The sequence below is a fragment of the Hylobates moloch genome, unplaced genomic scaffold (genome assembly GCF_009828535.3).
Source record: "Hylobates moloch isolate HMO894 unplaced genomic scaffold, HMol_V3 SCAFFOLD_16, whole genome shotgun sequence".
In the NCBI taxonomy this organism is placed as follows: Eukaryota; Metazoa; Chordata; class Mammalia; order Primates; family Hylobatidae; genus Hylobates; species Hylobates moloch.
In genome coordinates, this window is record NW_026652291.1 from 19,407,598 (window position 1) to 19,414,789 (window position 7,192).

The 7,192-nt window shown below is 38.2% G+C and overlaps 1 long non-coding RNA gene across 3 annotated transcripts in view; it reads right to left on the reverse strand.

The window, feature by feature from the left end:
• Positions 1 to 1,124: 1,124 nt before the first annotated feature.
• Positions 1,125 to 7,192, reverse strand: part of LOC116485185 (uncharacterized) — a 50,901-nt gene continuing 44,833 nt past the window's right edge. For all 3 annotated transcript variants that reach the window (XR_004252810.2, XR_009210256.1, XR_009210255.1), the window contains 3 exons: positions 2,670 to 2,836; positions 2,105 to 2,163; positions 1,125 to 1,400 (listed from right to left, as the gene is read on the reverse strand). This is a non-coding gene — a long non-coding RNA (uncharacterized LOC116485185). The remainder of the gene's footprint in view (positions 1,401 to 2,104; positions 2,164 to 2,669; positions 2,837 to 7,192) is intronic.

Genomic DNA, 7,192 nt, shown 5'->3' on the forward strand with positions numbered 1-7,192 from the left:
GTATAATTATGATGATGATTTTATTTAGGTCTTCTAACTGCTATTGTTTTTGTATCTGTCTCTTTGTGTTTATGTGTATGTGTGTGCGGTGTGTGTCCCAACTTTTCTGTCTTTTTGGGGATTAATAAAACTTTTTAATGTTTTATTTTAACTACTCTATTAGATTTCTAGATATAATAAATATTATTGTATTATTTTTACTGGTTACTCCTGGAATTGCAACGTATACCTTTAACTTATCCCAAGTTAATGTTTTAAATTAGGCAAGGACTTCATACATTTGTGTTTGTATATCTAATTTATTTTTATTTCTTGAGGTCTAAGATAAAATTTATCTTGAAGAATTATATTCAAAAATATAAAATTAAACCCAATCCAAATTCACTTATGTGTATCACATAATAAATTTCTGCAGTTAGCAATGATAAATTACAAAACTCAGAGAAACCGTACATAGCTTTGCTATTTTTATTTATTTTATTTTATTTTATTTTTGAGACAGAGTCTCGCTCTATCACCGAGGCTGGAGTGCAGTGGTGCAATCTCGGCCCACTGCAACCTCCGCCTTCTGGGTTCAACAGATTCTCCTGCCTCAGACTTCCAAGTAGCTGGGATTACAGGCATGCACCACCACACCAGGCTAATTTTTGTATTTTTAGTAGAGACGGGGTTTTGCCATATCAGCCAGGCTCATCTTGAAGCTTTGCTATTTTAGCAACTTGTAAATATGTTCAAGATGCAAATATTAGAATTAATACAGGATACTGGATACATACTACCAGCAGCCATGCCAAAAACCCCTACATTTGACACACACACCCAAAACACTGCTTATAATCAATGCAATGAGCCACAAAGATCAACATCAGCAGTCTAGGACAAGTATGGACTATTATTAAGTAGGAATATAAAACAATGCACAACTTATGGTTGTGAACAAATGCTTGATAATTTTTGAATTACTAAAACATTAACCATTGAAATATATTTCTTTTTAGATTGATTAAGAAGAAGGCAACCTCATGTATTTTTAGCAAAGAATTTTGTTGCAAGACTTTTCCTTAGTTCAGCTAAAGGTGGGGTCCTTGTTCCACAGTCATGAAAATTTAGGCTTGAAGACTATGTGAAGAGTGAGAAAAATGGGATTTATTAGGCATAAACAAAAAAAGGGGAAACAGAGATGCTTAGTGAAGTGAGAGCCTGTGCTTCCTGTCCTTGGTCTTCCCTCCTCACAGATTAAATCCCAGATTCCACACAGGAAGAGGAAGGGCCAGGCTCCTCCCTGTTGCAAATGACCCGGGCTTCTGTGGCTCCACCTCAATGCTCAGGCAGAGTGGAGTTTTGCCAGGGAACTCTTCCCACCTGGCTGTCTCAATTTGATCCTTTCTTCATTCTTTAATCTAAGATTAGAATCAGGCAAATATTTGAATCATTTTCATTCTTACATAATATATTAACTTATTGCTTACCAAAAATAGAAAAAAAATTTTATTACCTATGCAAATATAATTATGCATTTATATAATTTATAAAGCTTTACTCAAAATGTCTTGAATTTTTATTTCTTTATTCTAGCAATCATTGAAATATAGCGATACTAGTTTAACTTTAGACAACAGAGAACACATCGACTTGTGCTAATCCTGATTAAAAACCTAAATTCATTTTCAATTAAAACAACCCGACTTTACTAAAGAATAATTACTATCTAAAAAAGGGACAGAAAAGGCCATTGTTTTGTGTTCTCAAATGTATTAAACAACTCTTGATAATAAGAAGAATTTAATGAGCCAATATGTGTGAAATCACTGTTTTAAAAGACAGGAATTTAAAATACTATGTTGAACTGTCATTCCAAGTAAAGCAAATGAGCTATCCACTTTGTTTTGTATGGCTTTTAGTTTAGTTTTTATATGTGCCTTTTGAAGTAGGCAGGCAGTTTTTGCTAACCTGGTTTTATAGATGAGACTGAGAAATACAGTCATATAATTAATAATCTGTAGAGTGAGGCTCTGAGGTTTGACCCTGAGTCCATGACTTTTTTAACAGACTTACATAGAGTCGACTGAAATATAAATTCTCTTGATTTTGACTTTAATCTCACCCAATATTGAAGAAGTCCTTTATAGAATCTGAAGGCAGCAACAATCTCATTAACTAGGTCTGCAAGACAGAAAAGCTCCTGGGCAGTTTTCATGCTGATCAGAAACATGCTAACCAAAATAAAAAGCATCAAAAACAGAGGATGGAAAACAGGAAGGAATAACAATAGAGCCAAAGGAAAAATAGCCCTATCTGGGGAGAGTTCTGAAGATCAAGTTCAATACTGGTGAGAAGTTGGTAGTACATAGGAATGACACAATTAGTGCTGCCCAGCCAATGTTTCTGTTAGAAATGTTTTAAAAATTAAAATAATAATAATAATAACATACTTGGTAGTTTAGAGGAGCTCTGTGTTTAACTGGTGTATTTGATATCTATTGACATTATACCCAATGTAAGCATATATCTGCTGGGGTTGTATATGAGGAGAAATCAATGGGCATATTTTTAAAGGCTGATTTGTGTTTTGTTTGTTTCCTCCAAACAGGGTGAAGGCAGTCAAAAGGCCACTGATCAAGGCCTTTGGGTAGTCTGCAATTTAAGACCAAATTACAAATTCTAATTACCTGGCACCAAAGAAGCCAATGTGTGAATGCTTGTCTAGAATTCAATACGCTCTTCAAGGGCTTCTCTTCTTGGATTCAGCTAGTGTCTCATCAGAAAAGACATGAAAAGATTTTGTGTTAATCAATTTTCTCATCTTCGATGAATTAAAAATATAAATGATGCAAGTCTGAAAAACATAAAATGTAAGCCAGTTAAAACATTATCTTTATAAAGAAAATTGCATTTATAATTGTAAATTGACTTTCTAATTTTATATTTAAGAAAGCAAAAGAAGGAAGATTAACATGTATTGACTATTATATTACCAAACATTTGGCTAGAAACTTAACAGGTCTGTCCTTTTATTAAAATAACACCACAAATGTATGCAGTAGGGATGAGAAAACTGGGTATTGAAGTAGATGTGTACATTAAAAATTATTTAGCCAAGATTTACACCCCAAAGACATCTACCTTAAAAGCCCATGATCCTTTTAACCTATCATCATATTACATTCCTTTCCTCTTCTTTCTCCGTTCCATACATAATAATTATAGTAATTATGAGTGAGATTTTTTTTTATTTCTTTGAAGAAATAGAATCCATTCACATCCACTCTTAACTAAATCAGATTATATTTGGGTGAGGAGGGAAAGGAACACAGAGAGAGCTTAAAAAGGAAAGCTTTATCTTTTAAATAGCAATTCCAAAACCATATGGATGCAATCATTTAGCATATAATCAAGATTCCTTTTGAAAGGTGACAAAATTATTTTATTAGAGTCAAATGATTACTTATATCATAGAATCAGAAATTGTAGCTCACAGAATCCTTGATTTCTGGGGTCAGATTAGACCATAAACTCAGATGCTCTTTCCCACTTATTCCAAGTCGTATTCTCCATTTCAACACTAATATCAAAGCTATTGTTACACTCTTAGTTTACAGTTTGTTTGTGTTACATTTTAAAATTATAAATGGTTAGGTGGCCACACGAATGAATGGGGCTTTGCAGCTGAGATTGTCACAAATGGCTCAACCTGGAGAAAAAAGAAAACTGGATCCTTATCTAATCCCACATTCAATGTTAAAATTACAATATATTCAATAGATTAAAGGTCCACAAGTGAAGAGTCAGACAACAAATGTAATGGAAGAAAAGATAGTGTAACACCTTGTGATATAGGAGTGAAGTAAGACTTTCTAAACAAAATCCACAAACAAACACTGAACTATAAAAAAATTCAATTACAACTCAACATGAAGAATTTATCTTAAAAACACCATGAATAGGGGTGGAGCCAAGATGGCCGAATAGGAACAGCTCCGGTCTGCAGCTCCCAGCCTGAGCGACACAGAAGATGGGTGATTTCTGCATCTCCGTTTAAGGTACCGGGTTCATCTCACTAGGGACTGCCAAACAGTGGGTGCAGGACAGCCGGTGCCGCACACTGCGTGCGAGCCGAAGCAGGGCGAGGCATTGCCTCACTCGGGAATCGCAAGGGGTCAGGGAGTTCCTAGTCAAAGAAAGGGGTAACAGACGGCACCTGGAAAATTGGGTCAGTCCCACCCTAATACTGCACTTTTCCAATGGGCCAGGAAAACGGCACACCAGGATATTGTGTCCCGCACCTGGCTCTGAGGGTCCTATGCCCACAGAGTTTCGCTGATTGCTAGCACAGCAGTCTGAGATCAAACTGCAAGGCAGCAGCTAGGCTGGGGGAGGGGCACCCACCATTGCCCAGGCTTGCTTAGGTAAACAAAGTAGCCTGGAAGCTCGAACTGGGTGGAGCCCACCACAGCTCAAGGAGGCCTGCCTGCCTCTGTAGGCTCCACCTCTGGGGGCAGGGCACAGACAAACAAAAATTCAGCAGGAACCTCTGCAGACTTAAATGTCCCTGTCTGACTGACAGCCTTGAAGAGAGTAGTGGTTCTCCCAGCACGCAGCTGGAGATCTGAGAACGGACAGAATGCCTCCTAAAGTGGGTCCCTGACCCCTGAGCAGCCTAACTGGGAGGCACCCCGCAGTAGGGACAGACTGAAACCTCACTCGGCCAGGTACTCCTCTGAGACAAAACCTCCAGAGGAATTATCAGACAGCTGAATTTGGGGTCTCACGAAAATCCACTGTTCTGCAGCCACCGCTGCTGACACCCAGCCAAACAGGGTCTGGAGTGGACCTCTAGCAAACTCCAACAGACCTGCAGCTGAGGGTCCTGTCTGGTAGAAGGAAAACTAACAAACAGAAAGGACATCCACACCAAAAACCCATCTGTACATCACCATCATCAAAGACCAAAAGTAAATAAAACCACAAAGATGGGGAAAAAACAGAGCAGAAAAACTGGGAACTCTAAAAAGCAGAGCACCTCTCCTCCTCCAAAGGAACGCAGTTCCTAACCAGCAACGGAACAAAGCTGGATGGAGAATGACTTTGAAGAGTTGAGAGAAGAAGGCTTCAGATGATCAAACTACTCCGAGCTACGGGAGGAAATTCAAAACAATAGCAAAGAAGTTAAAACCTTTGAAAAAAATTAGACAAATGGATAACTAGAATAACCAATGGAGAGAAGAGCTTAAAGCAGCTGATGGAGCTGAAAGCCAAGTATCCAGAACTACGCGAAGATTGCAGAAGCCTCAGTAGCCAATGCGATCAACTGGAAGAAAGGGTATCAGAGATGGAAGATGAAATGAATGAAATGAAGCGAGAAGGGAAGTTTAGAGAAAAAAGAATAAAAAGGAATGAACAAAGCCTCCAAGAAATTTGGGACTATGTGAAAAAACCAAACCTACGTCTGATTGGTGTACCTGAAAATGATGGGGAGAATGGAACCAAGTTGGAAAACACTCTGCAAGATATTATCCAGGAGAACTTCCCCAATCTAGCAAGGCAGGCCAGCATTCAGATTCAGGAAATACAGAGCACTCCACAAAGATACTCCTCGAGAAGAGCAACTCCAAGAAACATAATTGTCAGATTCACCAAAGTTGAAATGAAGGAAAAAATGTTAAGGGCAGCCAGAGAGAAAGGTCGGGTTACCCACAAAGGGAAGCCCATCAGACTAACAGCTGACCTCTGGGCAGAAACTCTACAAGCCAGAAGAGAGTGGGGGCCAATATTCAACATTCTCAAAGAAAAGAATTTTCAACCCGGAATTTCATATCCAGCCAAACTAAGCTTCATAAGTGAAGGAGAAATAAAATAGTTTACAGACAAGCAAATGCTGAGTGATTTTGTCACCACCAGGCCTGCCCTACAAGAGCTCCTGAAGGAAGCACTAAACCTGGAAAGGAACAACCAGTACCAGCCACTGCAAAAACATGCCAAATTGTAAAGACCATCGAGGCTAGGAAGAAACTACATCAACTAACGAGCAAAATAACCAACTAACATCATAATGACAGGATCAAATTCACACATAACAATATTAACTTTAAATGTAAATGGGCTAAATGCTCCAATTAAAAGACACAGACTGGCAAACTGGATAAGGAGTCAAGACCCATCAGTGTGCTGTATTCAGGAAACCCATCTCACGTGCAGAGACACACATAGACTCAAAATAAAGGGATGGAGGAACATCTATCAAGCAGATGGAAAACAAAAAAAGGCAGGGGTTGCAATCCTAGTCTCTGATAAAATAGACTTTAAACCAACAAAGATCAGAAGAGACAAAGAAGGCCATTACATAATGGTAAAGGGATCAATTCAACAAGAAGAGCTAACTATCCTAAATATATATGCACCCAACACAGGAGCACCCAGATTCATAAAGCAAGTCCTGAGTGACCTACAAAGGGACTTAAACTCCCACACAATAATAATGGGAGATTTTAACACCTCACTGTCACCATTAGACAGATCAACAAGACAGTTAACAAGGATATCCAGGAATTGAACTCAGCTCTGCACAAAGTGGACCTAATACACATCTACAGAACTCTCCACCCCAAATCAACAGAATATACATTTTTTTCAGCACCACACCACACCTATTCCAAAATTGACCACATAGTTGGAAGTAAAGCTCTTCTCAGCAAATGTAAAACAACAGAAATTATAACAAACTGTCTCTCAGACCACAGTGCAATCAAACTAGAACTCAGGATTAAGAAACTCACTCAAAACTGCTCAACTACATGGAAACTGAACAACCTGCTCCTGAATGACTATTGGGTACATAATGAAATGAAGGCAGAAATAAAGATGTTCTTTGAAACCAGTGAGAACAAAGACACAACATACCAGAATCTCTGGGGCACATTCAAAGCAATGTGTAGAGGGAAATTTATAGCACTAAATGCCCACAAGAGAAAGCAGGAAAGATCCAAAATTGACACCCTAACATCACAATTAAAAGAACTAGAAAAGCAAGAGCAAACACATTCAAAAGCTAGCAGAAGGCTAGAAATAACTAAAATCTGAGCAGAACTGAAGGAAATAGAGACACAAAAAACCCTTCAAAAAATTAATGAATCCAGGAGCTGGTTTTTTGAAAAGATCAACAAAATTGATAGACTGCTAGCAAGACTAATAAAGA